General features: G+C 40.9%; 1 protein-coding gene across 12 annotated transcripts in view; it reads right to left on the reverse strand.

Moving 5' to 3' along the window:
- The window catches only part of slco4a1 (solute carrier organic anion transporter family, member 4A1), a 232514-nt gene that overhangs the window by 109001 nt on the left and 104202 nt on the right, over positions 1-19311 (reverse strand). For 9 of the 12 annotated variants that reach the window (XM_072242219.1, XM_072242199.1, XM_072242182.1 and 6 more), the window contains one exon: positions 16403-16486. The exons of the other annotated variants lie outside the window; for them this stretch is intronic. The gene's annotated coding sequence lies outside the window, so the exon portion shown is untranslated. The remainder of the gene's footprint in view (positions 1-16402; positions 16487-19311) is intronic. 12 annotated transcript variants of the gene reach the window in all.

Here is a 19311-nt window from a genome sequence, read left to right on the forward strand (position 1 = left end):
ATCCCTCATTGTGGTAGATCTTGCTCAATAGCTGGAGCCTGGTTTCATAGTAGGCCTCCACCCAGCGAACTTCTAAGTGAAGAGCAGAAAGATTTAGTTGTCCCTCACTTTATGTCCTTATGCTGTTCGAGACTTTTTTTTAAATGGGAAAACAAATCACCAATGGAAAATGAGACTATTTACATAACCTAACTACACCCCAAAGTCAGCATTTGTTACTCCATGAGTCAAAAAGGCAGCATCCATTAGATGTATTCCACTGAGGTTGGGTGGTTCTACAATTAACTATCATGGGTTAAAGGTGAAAGGGAAAAAGTTTAAGGGGAACATGATGGGAAGTTTCTTCACTCAAAGTGTTCTTAGAGTGCAGATCGAGCTGTGAGTGCAAGTGGGGCATGCAAACTTGATTTCTATGTTTAAGAGAAGTTTGGATAGGTACATGGATGGTATAGATTGTATTGGGTAGGAATGGAGGGCTATGGTCCCGATGCAGGTTGATGGGAGTAGGCAGTTAAAATGGTTTGGCATGAACTAGATGAGCCGAAGGTTTCTGCGCTGTACTTTTCTATGACTTTACATAAAAATGAAAAGTAATTGGTAAGATCAAATGTGGACAAAATATGCAAAATCAACATACAATTCTTGAACCCGAGTAGATAGCTTCAGTAATCCTAACAATGAACTAGAACCCATGGACTTACTTTCAAGGACTCTACAACTCAGGTTCTCAATATTCATTTATTTATTAATATTTTGTTTTTTTTTCTTTTTTGTTTTTACACTATTTGTTGCTAATTGGTTGTCTTTTTAATGTGTCCGGTTTTTCATTGTGTTTCTCTGTACTTACTGTGAATGCCTGTAAGAAAGTGAATCTTAGGGTTGTATATGGTGACATTCATGTACTTTGATGATAAGTTGACTTTGAACTTTGATAATTAGGCCTTGTTCTCCAAGTAGAAAAAGAGGCAAACTTTATTGAATATTATGCAGACAAGTCATTTATATGGTCGCTTAGCATTAAACTGCTTTCTTGCATTTTTACGCACTATCCCAGTTGGAGAAAAATTGGCATGATTGGTCCTGTATGTCCTCGGGCCAAAGGGCCTTTATCAATGCTGTATTGCTATATAACTTTGATTATTTTTAAATGTGACACTCACTATGAAAGAGAACTGTCAACAGTCTTCAAACAAGCAGGTGATTGCCTGCCATGGTTATTCCAACTCTCTTCTTAATAAAGTTTGTTTAGAAAACCTATCACATATGTAGCATTGCGTCACTTGTTTACTTGACAATACGCTGTTGACAGGAATTTCAACTAGATAGGAGTCAAACGACTGTTAGAGACAAGTATTTAGTTCCGTGCTACAACAGATGCCTTACACAAAATCTGCAAAACCAGTTCAGTAACTATGTATGTACATCTCCAATCTATACTGAAAGCACGTGCAGAAACCAGGGTGTAACGTGTTAAATATGTGGCAGTGGGTAAACAAAATGGAACTGTAAGTAAATATTGCTTGTTTTGCAAATGCTTTAGTTTTTAAAAAGGTTTTAAATAGAAACATCATGCACAAAACCACCAAACGTACAATTTAGGAGCTGGGCTATTGGAATACCTTATACATTTTTCAGTCCCTACTGCCACCAACCAGGTCTCATCACATACGAAGCGTCAGCAGCATTATACTGTTTACTTTTTAAACCTGTATCATAAATGCACCTTATTATTAATGGTTCTATTACTTTCTGTTGTGAGTTATATGTACTATATTGTGCACCTTGGTCCAGAGGAATGTTGTTTCATTTGGCGGTGTAGAGGAATACACTGAATGATAAACTTGAACTTGAGTTTAAGGGCCGAAGAACATGAAACAGAATACATTTATTTATTTATTTATTTTTATTGCGATACAGAGTGGAATAGGCTCTTCCGGCACTTCAAGCTGCACCGCGCAGCAACTCCCAATTTAACACCGAGTTCAATTCCCGCTGCTGACTCTAAGGAGTTTATACATTCTCCCTGTGACCACGTGGGTTTCCAAAGATGTACAGGTTAGTTAGTCACATGTGAGTACTTGGGCAGCATCTCTAAATAAAACCTTGTGGATGCTTTTGTTCATATTACTAAGACTAGTCCAACACAGCAGAATCTAGTAACAGAATCTATGACAAATTTGAAAGCCATACTTTTTTTTGGAAAAGGGTGCAGTGAAGGAAGAAGGCATGCTGACGGTTGGCCCAAGCATAGTGAGCAGAGCATCCCTTTACAATGCTGCCAACACCACTTACAATGGGCAATTGTATCTTGTCAGCAAGTTCTTAATTATCTTACGGTGTCATCATTATGTGGTTCCTTGCTGCAATCAAGTAACCAAATTAATGCCCTTCAGTCATGTCAATGAGTCACGTAAAGTGGGTTACAAATTCATTCCAGCACATGTTCTAGTGCTGGGTGACACATTACTCATGCCCTACTCTCAGAATCAGTCTATCATCTGCCTGCTGGCTCCTGTGGATGTGAGCAATCGCAGTGCTTATTGTAAAGTCAGCTCAGAATTTTCCCAGTCTCCTGGATAAAATTGTTGCTCTTGCTCCTCTAGTCCTAACTCTTTCAAGGGACAGCAACACAATGGTACAGTCAGTACAGCTGCTGCCTCTCAGATCCAGCGATTCAGGTTCAATCCTGAACTCCAGTGCCATTTTATTGTATGTTCTCTCTGTGACCAAGGGTGGGGGGGGGGGGCAGGTTCCCACGATGCATTGCTCTTTTTCTGCATCCGTTCAGGTTGGTAGCTCAACCGACCACTCTAAGTTGCTCCTCCTGTGGAGACAAATGGTTGTACTTTGTGGCGGGTGTGCTCGTGGGAAGGAGGGGGGAACAAAATGTCTTGAAGCAGGATTAGTGTAAATATGGCTGCGTGACAGTGGATGTGGGCTCAGTGAGCTCAAGGCCAGGCAGCATCTCTAGGAAGAGGTACAGTCGACGTTTCAGGCCGAGACCCTTCGTCAAGATTAACTGAAGGAAGAGTTAGTAAGAGATTCTCTTACTAACTCTTCCTTCAGTTAGTCCTGACGAAGGGTCTGGGCCTGAAACGTCGACTGTACCTCTTACTAGAGATGCTGCCTGGCCTGCTGCGTTCACCAGCAACTTTGATGTGTGTTGCTTGAATTTCCAGCATCTGCAGAATTCCTGTTGTGAGCTCAAGGTCCTGTTTCTGTGCTGTGTGATTCAATGGCTTGGGGTGGCAAGGTGTTGTAGCGTATCACAGCACCAACGAGCCCGTTCAATTCCTGCTGCTGTCTATACGGAGATTGTACTGCTTGGGTTTCCCTGAGGTGCTCCCGTCTCCTCCCATATTCCAAACACATCAGGCTATGGGTTAGGACCTGTTCATTACCACAGACAGAACCCTACATTGGTGCCACTTGCACTGCCCCCCAGCACACCCTCGAACTGTACTGCATTTCACAGTACGTTTTTATGTTTCAATGTACATGTGGCAGATCAACCTCATCTTCATCTTTAATCTTTTGGTACATCCCCGTATTAAACATCTCCCTGGGCTGAGCACTGCTGTGCTGGAACCCAGTGTGAAACCCTGACCTTTGCTGGCCTCACTCCGTGGGAGAGACTGCCTGTGAGAGCTGGATTGGGCTGGCTGGGATCAGTAGTGAGGCTGCTGAGCATGGCGACATGGGGTTTGTGGCTGAGCAAAGGCTTTCAAAAGAAGATATTTTACTTAGTGAGGTTGTGCCAATTCCAACAATTCTCCACAAAGGTTGCTTTTTCTCTCCAAAATCAAAGATATTATTGATGTCTCCAGTGCTAATACATCTGACTGTGGATGTACACAGAAATGGCAGTATATGCTGTCATATTACACTGCAGCACAGAAAGAGACCCTTTGGCCCATCTGAGCTATGCGAGCCTGGCCTTCTGCCCAGTCCCATCTACCTACACCTGAACCATAGCTCTCTATATCCCTTTTATCCACTTACATTGCAATCATTAACAGAAAACCCAAAAGCAACATAATTGAAGGGTGAGAATATAAAAGCATAGATGTAATGTTGAACTTTATAAGGTGTTAGTTGATCACATTGGAAGCATTGTGAGCAGTTTTTGACCTATACCTACGAGGAATGCAAAATTATGAGGGGTATAGATAGGGTTAAGTGTAAGCAGGCTTTTTCCATTGAGGTTGGGTGGGACTACCACCAGAGGTCATGGGTTAAAGGTGAAAGGTGAAAAGTTTGAGTGGAAACTTCTTCACTCAGAGGGTAGTGAGAGTGTGGAATGAACTGCCAGCGGAGGTGGTGCATGCAAGTTCGATTTCAACATTTAAAAAGAAGCTTGAATAGCTGCATGGATGGTAGAGGCATGGAAGGCCAAGGTCCCGGTGTAGGTTGATGGTAGTAGGCAGCTTAAATGGTTTCGTCATGGACTAGATGGGTCAAAGAGCTGTCTCTCTGCTGTACTTCTCTATGACTAAAGGATCTACTAATATTGGAGAGGGTCCAGTGGAGATAAACGAGAATGATCCCAGGGATGAAAGGGTTAATATATGATGAGCGTTTGATGTCTCTGAGTCTGTAGTCACTGAAGTTTAGAAGAATGGGGAGAGAGAAATTTTGATGACACCTACCAATTATTGAAAAGCCTAGATAAAGTGGCTGTGCAGAGAATGTTTCCAATAGTGGAGAGTCTAGGACCAGAGGGCACACCTTCAGAATTAGAACAATGTCCCTTTAGAACAGAAATGAGGAGGGATTTCTTTAGCCAGAGGGTGGTGAATCTGTAGAATTCATTTCCACATACGGCTGTGGAGGCTAAGTCATTGGGTGTATTTAAAGTGGAGGTTGATAGGTTCTCGATTAGTAAGGGCCTTAAAGGTTTTCAGTAGAATGCAGGAGAATGGGGTTGAATGGGAAAATAAATCAACCGTGATTGAACGGTGGAGAAGACTCGAAGGAGCAAGTAGTCTAAATTCTGCGGCTATTTCTTATAATATTCTGCTTCGTCATGCTTCCAGACTTTACAGCAGAATATAAATCAGGTCTGAGCTGTCTGATAAGAAGCCTTGTTGCATTAAACAAAGAGAGATTTGCTGGAAAAGTTCATCCAGTTAGGCAGCACCTATGGATAAAGAAAACAGTTGTGCAGAGGATGTTTCCAATAGTGGGAGAGTGACAACCTGCTCCCTCAAAAAATGAAAATAATATTGGGTTTGTAGTTGTCCATGCAGAACTGCAGGGAAGAATAAGGTGCAAGATAAATGCCTGGAAGGAGATAAGTCAAGTCAAGTGGGAAGCCTATTAAATCCCATAGCATAGAAGGCATTGGATTAGCATCAGAAGCATGGAGTACTGATCTTGGGACATAAATTTGAATACCCAGACAGCAGCAGTGATTTTTTAACATGTAATTTAAAATATCAGGATTATTGACTATGAAAATACTACATTTTTGCAATCTCTTTGGAGGACAGAGTCCGTCTGTCATTCTTACCCAATCAGCCGTGTACGTGATGACAAATTCACAGCGGTGTGCATGACCCTGAAATGCCCTCTTAAATTTTACACAAGACATTTAGCTCACAGGACAAAAGGGCAAGGTGTGTGTTAAACACATGAGTACATTTATGAGAAGTCAGAATTGAGCTGACAAAAATGCCTCTACTACAGATCATTGAACTTTTGAGCACCCTGCTCTTCAAGTGAGTGACTGGATTGGACTACAGACTCCAGCTTTTCATTGTCCTATTGGGAAGTCTTAATGAAGACGTTGAGGAGAACAAATCAAAATGTAGACTGCAGATTCTGAAGTTCTAAAATAAAAACAGAGATTGAGTTACAGCTGTACATGACCTTGGTCAGACCCCACTTGGAGTAATGTGTTCATTTCTGGTCACCTCACTACAGAAAGGATGTGGATACAATAGAGAGAGTGCAGAGAAGATTTACAAGGATGTTACCTGGATTGGAGGGCATACCTTATAAGAATAGGTTGACTGAACTTGGCCTTTTTTCCTTGAAGCGATGGAGAATGACAGGAGACCTGACTGAGGTGTATAAGATGATGAGGGGTATTGATCATGTGGATAGCCAGAAGCTTTTTCCCCAGGGCTGAAATGGCTAACAGGAGGGGCATAGTTTTAAGTTGCTCGGAATTAGGTACTGAGGGCATGTCAGGGATATGTTTTTCACACAGAGGGGTAGGTGAGTGAAATGCACTGCCGGCAGTCGTGGTGAAAGCGGTTACAGTAGGGTCTTTTAAGAGCTCCTTAGATACGTATATGGAGCTTAGAAAAATAGAGGGCTATGCGCTAGGGAAATTCTAGGCAGTTTCTAGAGTAGGTTACATGGTCAGCACAACATTGTGGGCCGAAGGGCCTGTAATGTGCTACAGATTTCTATGTTCTATGTTCTAAAATTCTGAAGAGTATATAGTGTTGACACTGGAGTGAGAGGAGTGGGTTCAAAATCAGGCTTCCTTCTTATTTTAGGATCCATTAATTGTTCTGATAAGATACTGGACAGAAAAATGTCTGATTTAGAATATAATACCTGGTGGAGTAGCAAAATACAGTTCTGAAGACTTCCATAAAGGCTCTGGACCAGGACCTTTCTACCTTTTTTTTTACACCAGCCAAGGCCTAGTTATCTGCTCTGAGCATGTCTGCTGCGTTCACCAACATTTTTTATGTGTGTTGCTTGAACTTCCAGCATCTGCGGATTTCCTTGTGTTTGCGATAGTAAGTGTGGGTCTGTTTAAATTTTTGGTGCCGAAGGTCAACAGAGATTTTTGACTCAGACATTGAAGGTACTTGACTAAACTTCAGGTACAGAGCAACTCTGCTCCCTGCAAATTATTTTCTCAAGTGTTTATCCAATTCCCTTTTAAAGGGACTTATCAATTGGTTTCTACCATCCTGACAGGAACTGAATTATAAATCACAGCTGTATGATTAAAATGTTGAGGTCGCAGCACAGTTCCCTGCCTCACCTTTGCAGCTACTGACTGCCAATCTAAAACTGCCTCGCACTCTGTTTTCTGATAACTGGCTACTTCCTCATCTACCCCAATATATTGTACCCATTTTCATGCACTCCTACATATAACAATTCACAGTATGACACAAGAACAGGCCCTTTGAACCACAATGTTGTGCCGAGTTACTTCAGCTAATATTGTCCAATTCCACAGCCCTTTTGCCTGCACTGGTCCAAATTCTTCCATTCACCTGTGAGTATCTAAGGGTCTCTTAAAAGTGTTCATCTCCACTATCACCCCAGTATTGTATTTCAAACACCCACCACTCCCCGTGTAAACAGTTGTACAAATCTGCTTTGAATTCACCTTAAATTTATGCATACCATGTGCCATTTAGCATATTTTTTAGTTAATCTGTTATTTTATTTTCTCTGCCACTTTACACCTTATACAGTATTAATTTGAATATTTTACTTGTCTGCTCTTTCTGCCATTTTGTGTCTTGTAGTCTATTGTTATTCTCAAAGATCTACACACCAGTTTTGTTTCATCCACAAATCTGGAAATTTTAATCGGTACCCCCATACCCATCCATTTAACGTATATTAAAGCAAAGTCCCAGCATTGGCATCCGGGGAACACCACCATCCACTATACCCCAGTGTGATAAATAACCAGCTCCCACTCTGTTGATTTTGGTTCTTGCATCGATTTCCCATTTCTGCTGCTAATGCTGACCACAGGCCACAAGTGTGTAGACCAGCTTCTTATGTAAAACTGCAGCAAACATTTTCTAAAAATCCGCAGACAACCTCTACTGCAAGGCGTTCATCAACCTTTAGTTACCTCTAAAAATTAAATCAGATCAGTCAGACACAATTTGCTTTTCATAACTAATGCTGGCTCTGCTTTATCAATTCAAGTGGTAAGCTTCACGGACTTATTTATGTACTTAAGAGATACAACATGGATCAGGCCCTTCTGGCCAATAAGCCCAGCAACCCACCCATTTGATACTAGCACAATTTATACTGAACAATTAGCTTACTAACTGCAACGTCTTTCCACTCTGGGAGGAAATAGGAAAGTCCGGAGGAAACCAACGCAGTTCATGGGAAGAATGTACAAACTTTATATATATGGCGCTGGAATTGAACAGCAATTCTGGAATGCCCCGAGCAGTAATAGCTTCCCAAATAGTTTTTTTCAAATTGTTTCTGAAAGCTTCCCCATGTCAGTGGTTAAAGTAATTGAGCTGTAGTTTTCTGACGTTGTCTTGCCATTTCTCAGATTGATCACTCAGCATGAAATTGGTCGGGTGCAGATGAACATAATTCATTGTGTAACTAGTTGCTCTAAAAGGTATAATTATCACCAAGTATGTTAAAACTGCAAGACCATAAGAGATAGAAGCAGAATTAGGCCAATCAGCCCATCAAATCTGCTCCGCCATTTCATCATGGTTGATTGATTTTCTTTCTCTACACCATTCTACTACCTTCTCCTAGTAATCTTTCATGCCCTGACCAATCAAGAACCTATCAACCTCTAACTTAAAGATACTCAATGATTCAGCCTCCACAGCTATCTGTGACAACAAATTCACAGATTTATTACCTTCTGGCTAAAGAAGTTCCTCCTCATCTCTGTTCGAAATGGAGGTTCCTCTATTCCGAGGCTGCATCCTCTAGTCCTGGACTCACCCACTATAGAAAACATCCTCTCCACACCAACCCCATCTAGGCCTTTCAATATCTGATAAGTTTGAATGAGATTCCTCTCACTCTAAACTCCAGTGAGTATAAGCCCAGAGTCATCAAATACTCCTTATACATTGACCCTTTCACTCCTGGAATCACCCTTATACATTGACCCTTTCACTCCTGGAATCACCCTTATACATTGACCCTTTCACTCCTGGAATCATCCTTATACATTAACCCTTTCACTCCTGGAATCACCCTTATACATTGACCCTTTCACTTCTGGAATCATCCTTATACATTGACCCTTTCACTCCTGGAATCATCCTTATACATTGACCCTTTCACTCCTGGAATCAATCTCCTTTCACCTCTGGACATTCTCCAATGCCAGTATATATTTTCTTAGATAATGGGCCCCAAAACTGCTCCAGGTGAGGCCTCACCAGTGCTTTATAAAGCCTCAACATTACATCCTTGGCTTTATATTCTAGATGCTAACACCGCATTTGCCTTCCTCACCACTGACTCAACCTGCAGGTTATCCTTTAGAGATTCCTGCACTAGGTCTCCCAAGTTCCTTTGTACCCTGACGTTTGAATTTTCTGCTCATTTGGAAAGGAGTCTACTCTTCTATCCCTTCTACCAAAATGTATGACCACACATTCCCTACACTGTATTTTATCTCCTTTACCTATTATCATACTTTATCTAATTCCTTCTGCAGCCTCCCTGCCTCAGCACTGTCTGCCCTCCACCTATCTGTTTCATCCACAAACTTGGCCACAAAAACAACAATTCTGACATCCAAATTACTGACATATAATGTAAGAAGAAACAGTCCCAACACAGGCCACTGTAGAACACTGCTAGTCACTCACAGCTAGCCAGCAAAGGCCCTCTTTATTCCCACTCTTGCCAATCATCTATTCTTTATTCCCACTCTTGCCAATCATCTATTCCTCTATCCATGTTACTATTTTTCCTGTAATACAATGGGCTCTTATCTTGCTAAGCAGCCTCATGTGCAGCAGCTTGTCAAAGGCCTTCTGAAAATCCATGTACGCCATATCCACCAATTCTCTGTCTATTCTGCTTGTTATTTCCTCAAAGAATTCTACCAGATCTGTCAGGCAAGATTGATCCTTAAGGAAACCAGGCATACTTTGGCCCAGTTTATCATGTGCCTCTAAGCACCCCAAAACCTTAACAATTGATTCCAACATCTTCCCAATCACTGCAGGCATGCTAATTGGTGTATGATTATTGCCTTTCTTCTGCCTTCCTCCATTTTTGAAGAGTGGTGCGACATTTATAATTTTCCAGTCTTCTGGAACTATGCCAGAATCTAGGAAGAATCTTCAAAAATCATTACTAAATGATCACCAAGTTGGAGTTCCATACTTCTCATATTGTTTGTCTTAAAGTGCCATGAACTGTTGTACTTGCCATGTTCCAATGCTCTGTATGTGGTGCAGAATGAAAGGTTATGGAAAGTCTTGTATTTCAGCAGCTCTTGCCCTCACCGCTGTGTTTAAGCTTGGATGCCTCTCATTCATACCTGGTGACAGGTTTTCTTCGAAAATACCCAACCTTTCTAGTACCCACGCATTTTCATTCCATTTCCTCTTATTAGCTCTTTCTGAGGTTCTGGGAGCTTCTTCTTCATTGGTATACAATACAGAAAATTCAAATTTTAGCCATGGCTATCGCTCTATGCCTAGATCATCCTCTGCTGATCGTTTATTCACATTTCATTTACTGCAAGTACATATTGTTACCTACATCTGGAGCTCACCAAACATTGGAATTTAACAGACTGAGACCAATTTCCCAACAAGGAAGTTCACTTGTGTGGTTGGTGAATGTTTAACTTAAATTGGTAGAGGAATGGAATTCAGTAATAGACCAATTCTCAAGTTGGAGAAACTGACGAAGGGTCTCGGCCTGAAACGTCAACTGCACCTCTTCCTACAGATGCTGCCTGGCCTGCTGCGTTCACCAGCAACTTTGATGTGTGTTGCTTGAATTTCCAGCATCTGCAGAATTCCTGTTGTTTTCTTTTTATCATGTTTATTTTCTGGAGCTAGAACCAGTGAAGGGCATTCAAAATAAAACAAATGTATTATTAAGGCAAGCCTCACATAAGCTGTGGAATACGAGCTTGGAAACAAGCTTGACAAACTATTATAATTATACCTCTAGAGTGGCTGATCACACAAAAGAATTCAGATTACCTTCACAAAACTCATATCATTCTGCGAGATTAATCTGAGAAATGCTATGGTAATGTTGATATGTGATCTAGGGTTACATGATCATTATGTTTAGGTATAACACTGAAACCTACTTCAGATTTGATGAACTTAAATATGCCTATGCTGTTTATTCAGCATCATCTATTAAATTATTAGCCAGAAACACGCAGAGAAAATGATAACCCTTCTCTAACATCACTAGTTCTGAACGTACAGTACAAATGAACCTATGTTATACGTTGTGCGATCTTCTAAAATATATTAGGCTTTGGATGCAGATGTAAGTGTGTCCATATGTTTAGAAATCTTTAACCAATTGAATTCAGCCTGTTGTGGATGTGCAGAATGCAAGAAAAATTCCAATTACTGATGAGTCAGCAAGGTATGTTGAGAGAGTTCAGGAAATGCTCCTATAATCACCTAGAGTTATAGAAAAGTACCACCACAGAAACAAGGCCTTTCGCCCATCTAGTGCATACCAAACCATTTAAACTGCCTACTCCAATCAACTTGCAGAAGGACCATAGCTGTCCATACTTATCCAAGTACCTATCCAAACTTCTCTTAAACGTTGAAATTGAGCTTGCACTGGCAGCTCATTCCACACTCTCACCACCCTCTGACTTCCCGTCAGATCGCCGGCAGGTGGTAAAAGTGGGTTTCCTCACCTCCACCCAGCAGCCCCTCAGGGTTGTGTACTAAGTCCCCTCCTTTACTCTCGGTATACCCATGACTATGTTGCCACCCACAGCTCTAATCTGCTAATTAAATTTTAATAAACACAACATTGATTGGCCTCATCTCAAATAATAACAAGGTGGCCTACATGGAAGAAGTCATCTCTCGGACACTGTGGTGTCAAAAAACGTCTCCCTCAATGTCACAAAAACAAAGGAGCTAGTTATGGATGATAGGAGGAATGGAGATGGGCTAACCTCTGTCGACACCAATGGATCTGGGGTTGAGAGGGTAAACAGCTTTAAGTTCCTCAGCATCCACATCATCAAGGACCTCAAGTGGTCTGTACACACCAGTTGGAACAACAATGCCTCTTTCACCTCCGATGGTTGAAGAAGTTTGGTATGGGCCCCCAAATCCTAAGAACTTTCTACAGGGGCACAATTGAGAGCATCCTGACTGGCTGCATCACTGCCTGGTATGGGAACTGTACCTCCCTCAATCTCAGGACTCTGCAGAGAGTGGCATGGACAGCCCAGCACATCCGTAATTGTGAACTTCCCATGATTTAGGGAACTTACAAAGACAGGTGTGGAAAAAAAAGGGCCCCGAGTCACCCCAACCACAATCTATTCCAGCTGCTACCATCTGGGAAACGGTACCACAGCATAAAATCCAGGACCAACAGGCTCCAGGACAGCTTCTTCCACCAGACCATCAGACTGATTAATTCATGCTGATTTGAGTGCAATTATATATTATATTGGCTGTTCTATTTATTATAAATTACTATGATTAGACAGAGACGTAACATAAAGATCTTTACTCATGTATGTGAAAGATGTAAGAAATAAAGTCAATTCAATTCATGTTCCTCTTAAACTTTTCACATTTCACCTTTAACCCGTGACCTCCAGTTGTAGTCCCGCCCAACCTCAGCGGAAAAAGCCGGCTTACATTTACCCCATCTATACTCCTCACCTATTTCATTGTTGTGTTGAATGCATCTTTGAATGTACTCATAATGCGCATATGTTTTCTAATGCACATTAGAAGACAAATGTACTATGATCAGATTGTAGGACCATAAGACAAAGGAGCAGAAGTTGGCCATTCAGCCCATCGACTCTGCTCCGCCATTTTATCATGAGCTGATCCATTCTCCCATTTAGTCCCACTCCCCTGTCTTCTCACCGTAACACTTGATGCCCTGGCTACTCAGATACCTATCAATCTCTGCCTTAAATACACCCAATGACTTGGCCTCTACTGTCGCCCGTGGCAACAAGTTCCAGGATTGTATTTTAATTGCTGCTCAATAGAAGCGTCAGCAACTTCTAAATGGCTGATCACATATCAATACAAGATCAGGGGATTTCAGACAAATGCACAGAGTAATCTTCAGTCAGTTGATTCTGGATAATACAAAAATTCAACATCTAGTGCAGTGCTTCATTAATATAAATCATACAATTGTCACAGCATGAAGGGTGTAATGTTATGTTTAAATCAGGATATAATTACACTGGAAGCAGGTAAAGTTTCCAATCTAATATCAAATGCATGGATCAAGTCATCATTCATTTTATTTTTATGCACATTGTATATTTAAAATGCGATCTAAGTCAATTTTGGCTCAGAGATATACATCTTGTGAGCAATATCAGAACATTGCCGAGGTAGAGAGATGTCTCAAATCCAGTTAACGATGTTGGGGGTCATTACAATTGTCGTCAGGGAAATGGTTATCAGATATTACTTTAGCATTAGCCATCTGTTTCCTGTACAAGTTCTTTTTTCAGATCCAGATGACTGACCTACAGTCATACATAGAGTACCAGGTTGATCCTGAGCTGAATGATTGTGGGACCTCTGCAATAAAATTCAAAGTTTATCGGTAATGAGGAAACACTCTCCTGATAAGCACAGGAAATGTCGTAGATACAAATTTAAAAAGTAGCAGTTTGAGCATTTGAAGAGCCATTATCTGCAGGTTTACAGACCTAAAGTAGGGAAGTGAAGCCGTTTCAGTCTACCTTTGGCTAGTGTGGGTAGATTAATTTCTGCATTGAATATTTCTATCTTACAAACACATAAATACACACTACTGTCATTTAGAAATAGTATTTTGCCTTGACTTTGTAGGTTCAGTCTGAGCTTTGCAGCCAAAATGAATCATCACATTTGGAGAAAACTAGAATTTATTTAGAGGAAATTTGTTTATAAAACATTTCTTAGATGATCTCTTGGGAGATGTCATATTGGCCTGAGAACGTTCTCTAATTTTCTGTGTTCTGGGTTGACTGACGAGGTCAATGTGGAAACTACAGATCTTCCACAGATGGGCCAAGACATGGTGCATTTGGTGCTCTTGTGAGGTGGTGCATTCCTTCCACTATTTACTTTGGGTTTCTCCACTTTGGGCCAAAAATTCCTGGTGGTCAGTGGAACCGTTGCATCTTTCAGGGAGGCTTTGAGTCTGCCAGGTGATTTCTTCCAATGCCGGAGCCTGGATCAGAATGCATATCTCTAGAGCCTCGTGCCAGCCCTGTGAACAATGTGGAATGCCCAAAGCCAGCTGTGAAGTATTTGGGTTTCTGTGCGAGAAATGGGACATCTGTTCCCTTATTCATCCAGTCAACTTGGAGGATTTTGTGCAGAGAGTGTTGGCATCTCTCCAGTACATTGGGGTGCCTGCTACATAATACAGCAGATCAAGTCTCAGAAATGTCCTGATGAAGGGTCTCAGCCTGAAACTTTGACTCTTTATTTCTCTCCATAAATGCTGCCTGAACTGCTGAGTTCTTCCAGAAAATTTTGTGTGCAACTCAGAAGCATCCAGGTGGGAAGGGATCACTGCAGATGCTGAGTGCAAGGCCTATACATTTATTGCTAGTGGTTTGAGCCTGGCCACTGAACTAGACAAACACAATCCACATATTGTTGCTTCTGTACCAAGACTGAGTTAACTTTAGTTCAAGTGTAGGCACTAGTCATTGAAAGCCTTCTCATTAGTCCTGTAGATTAATATCATTCTGTTGAGAAGCTTATTGGATGTGGTGCAGTACTGAAATGAGAAAGATTATATAGAGTGTTGAGGTAATGACACAATAATAATTAACACCAGTCTTCACAAACTGGGAATGGTGAGAGAGAGTTTGTTGCTGATCTCGAGTCGAGGGAACTCGAATTAAAGTGACACTACAGACTGTAATATCAAACCAACTATTGGTCTCCCTCTCTCTCGTTAGTGAGAGAGAGGGCCCTTTGAGATGTCGAGCTGTTGGGATGGGCGCCAATTTTTGATGGACTCTTGATCGTGGTCTCTTTGTGGGCTTTGCAGTGCTTGCATGGTGAGTGGTGGGGTTGATGCTCTTTGCTGAAATAAGTAGGGGAGGGGAAGGGTTGACGCTTGTGCGTGGAACGGGCGGGGGGCTTTAGGGTTGTTATTTTTTTTCTGTCATCCTTTTTTTTGGGGGTTTTCAGTTTTGTGGATATCTGCAGAGTGCAAGAATTTCAGGTTGTATATTGTATACATTCTGTCATATTACATGGAACCTTGAACCACTGAATGTTGTAGACCCATTGGTTAGAACATGGCTTGTATGCTATCATGATGTGAACATAAGATTGAGACTAATTTGCACAGGCAAGTATTATTAAAAATATTAGCTTTGTGCAGCACCATTCAAAATAAAATGCTTGTGATTGCAGCGGTGAAAGCTCCATTTTAAAGTTTTATTGAAAGAACCAATTCCCAGTTTTGTCACACTCAAAATATTAAACTCTACAGATAATGATATCCAACCCCCACCATAGGCCATTAGACAAGGCAGATGCCCGTTATGCCACTGGCATTTAGGGGAGCAATGAAGGTCTTCCATCTATGTCTATCCATACAATTGCACACAGATAAAGAAGTATTCTTCATTGCTTGTTCCGTAACAATATTTTTGACCAGTCTGGGTTGTTAGCCCTGAGCTGAAGCTCCAAATCTGAGGACCAGTGGACCACTCTTAGTCTGGCCTTACCTGTTGACCTGTTTGGGTGACCCTACTAAGAGCCAAAGAACAAGGCCCTGACTGCAGCCAACATAGCTCTCCGGGTCATTTAGGCATGCAAGCCTCCAAACTCTACAACAAGGTTGTGGTCCTCTTGGAGTGCCATTGGACAAGCCTCTCTAGAGTAGACCCAATATAGCATTGCTGGAACTCTTCCAGATATGTGATGAACTAATTCAATCTCTGATATGTCAGCTCTGCAATGAGATCTTGACTCCAATTTAAACCTTTTAATTTTTTGTTATTTTATAGCATCAGCATTTGAACCGTTGAGTGGAATGCTGGGTTGAAGTTAGGACTGACAGGCTTTTGTATGTAATAAGAAACAAAAGCTGACCAAGTTAACTTGGTTCTGGCAGCCTGGGCCTCTTCCATGCTCCTTACTCTGGAAGCAGCAGTGCAACCATAAACGCACCAACCTAGATAAAGTTCGACAAACATAATCCATTCTAAAAAAATCAGAACAGTTAATTGTTGAATATTGAAATTTCTGAGGATTTCAAATATGTTGTTTCACATATACTTTTTTAATATATCTCACATTGTAGAACAACAGCATTTCAAAAGCCGTTTGGCTCAGGAGAAAAAAATGCTCTTTTAATTTGATTTGGCTCAAAGTATCCCACTATTACTGCCAATCAGAACAGTTATTAGATGCAATAATGTGATAGGGCAATGTGAAAGTTATGTAAACAAAGGACTGACCTTCATCCACGTTGGAAATGGAGGAAATCCAAAGGCCTTTTAAATAATTCAATTAAAAGTGATCCAGGGTAGATCTAAAAGAGTCTGTAACACAATAACAAAGGAGGCAAGGCCATTTACCTCTAGTTTTATTACTACTATTTTCTTTCATGAAACATCACAGAATACATTTCTAGTCCCAAAAATGCCAATATGATGACATCACTGTGTAAAATTGTCTTTCATGCTTCCAATGTTATGAATTAGGATATCAGAGAGTGCAAAAAGGTATAGAATGACCAGTCATAAAAAGCACTGTACAAAAACAGGACTTTTCATTGCATTATGATTCTTCTTATCAGTCAGTGCAACAAAATTTAAACAAAAAATTAAAGATCATGAGTGAAAAAGCTGTTCTGGTAAAAGCAGCGGAAGACAGGAAGTAGATTGAAAAGAATAAAAATGTATCTCCTCTAAGTTTCTGACTAACTGTTCAAAGATCTGTGTGGATAACTGGCCCTGTGAGCAGGTTTGGATTCATTCTGACACTCTTCATGAACTCACACAACAACCTGGTGTCGGAATCTAGGGACTCTTATTGCCAGTATTCAGGAAAATGTCTTCAGTAAATGAGGAGAGCATCCTGGTGGAAAAGGAGGAAAGGAAGAAAGACAGGAAGAAAGGCCATTCAGTATGTTTGAGAATAACTACTTTCAGTGTAGAAGCTTTACACACAGAGGGTGTGGATTTCATGCTGAAAGCAAACAAAAAAAAACACTGCCTTTGCAATCATTAGAAACATAGAAAACCTACAGCACAATACAGGCCCTTTGACCTGCAAAGTTCTGCCAAACATGTCCCTACTTTAGAAATTACTAGGTTTACACATAGCCCTCTATTTTTCTAAGCTCCATGTACCTATCCAAAGGTCTCTTAAAAGACCCTATCTTATCCACTTCCACCACCGTTGCCGGCAGCCCATTCCACGCTCTCACCACTCTCTGCGTAAAAAACTTACCCCTGACATCTCCTCTGTACCTACTCCCAAGCACCTTAAACCTGTGACCTCTTGTGATAGCCATTTCAGCCCAGGGAAAAAGCCTCTGACTATCCACATGATCAATACCTCTCATCACCTTATAAACCTCTATCAGGTCACCTCTCGTCCTCCGTCGCTCCAAGGAGAACATCATTATAATAGATATCAGAAAATAACCTATTGAAAAATATCACTAACATTTATTAAGTTAAAAAATAACAGATGTATTCCATTAAAACAGTTTGTGCTGATTTGATCTACGTCATGTTGAATGGCCTATATATTACTACCAAAATGGAGCACTTTCAAATGTTTTAAATTCTCAATTTTTCCTTATCTCCTTTTCTCTCCTTTCTAATCCAGTCTCTGTATCCAGTTTGACTTTAAACATTTATTTTTCCATTATTATTTCCTAATCCCCAAAATCTCTGGTTACAAAAACGTTAGATCGGACTAAAGAGGCAGTAGGATGGAGTCTCAAAGCCACATTTAGCAGGTGAAAGTACTAAGAAGTTCACTGGTTCCAGAAGTCTGGTGAAAGGTCAGATGGAGCAGGAGCACAAGTTTCAGAACAAACAATCTCCAAACCTCAAACCTGACTGAATGTAACACTGGTCAGCTGGCTATATTCAGTCTCCCTGCAAGATTCCCTTAACTGATTAGATTCATTAATTTATATTATTATGTCTGCCACAGAATAGGCAACTATGTTAATTACAGTCTAGGCATTTGCCGGAATTCTCAAAACTAGAAAAGCATTTTATAACACATTACATTAGAGTATCTGAAGTATGAAACACATATAATTAGGAACAAACTACTTACAAACAGAAGATGCATTAGTGAGGGACTCTGGGATTTTGGAATACAGCAGGAGAGGAGGTAACAAAATAGCAATGAGATTTCAGCATTGCACTGTCTTGAAGATGAAAAATTATCCCAAGGCACTTCACTTAGGCTGAGGGAAATGTAGATGGGAAGGAAAAGAAAATGAGGGAAGTGACAATTTATGAGGATAAGCTTGGTCAAGACTAGGTCCCAGAACAAGAGAATGAATGTAATGCAGGTGTTGCAAAGAGTGGGATCTAGTCAGGGAGTAGTATGATTCTCAGAGATGAGGTAACAGGGATAGACAACTATTGTATGAAGAAGAAAACATGGTGCATTACATCATCCAGTTTCAAAGAAAATTAAAACACATTAAAATCAAGAGCTATGTGGTCACAATTCAACAAAATTAATTCCTGGTCCCGGTGTACAGATACACAAATGCTCAATAATTCCAGCGAACACTAACCACATTTAGATGTCAGCATTATAATTTTCAGCCATACTGCGTGTGTACAAAAGTGAACTTTTAACACAATTATGAAGAATGTTTCAGTTAAGCTTAAAGGGGACCTTCCTCACACATTCAGTTTGACCCTGGAAACTCAAATCAGATAGGTGCACTAATTAATCTTCTTTGACCTGAGTCTCCCTCAGGGCTCCATATCTCAACTTCCAACTTGTTACTTCTCCCCACTTTCCACCAATACAAATTCCTAACCCAATCTCAGCTGCACCAACAACCTCAAGTGTCTGCTTCTACACAATTATACATCTCCCAGTTTATCTAACTTCACCTGTGATTAAGGATTCTTTTCTTTTCGTTGTCTCATCCTCCAAGTGAACATTCCGGTTCCACACCAACACTGACACCTTGATTCAAATACTCCCAAACCCAGTACCCACTCCAGCTTTAACACTGACCCGTTTAAGAGATGCAGGCTGGCTTTACCCGGTCTTCACTTCTCAGCTCATTCCACTGATGATTTGCTGAGCCAAAGAAAAACCTTGCAAATGAGCAAGTACCATAGAAGTGCTCATACTCTTCTCAATTGGTAGCAGA

This window comes from Mobula birostris, chromosome 2 (assembly GCF_030028105.1).
Source record: "Mobula birostris isolate sMobBir1 chromosome 2, sMobBir1.hap1, whole genome shotgun sequence".
Classification (NCBI taxonomy): Eukaryota; Metazoa; Chordata; class Chondrichthyes; order Myliobatiformes; family Myliobatidae; genus Mobula; species Mobula birostris.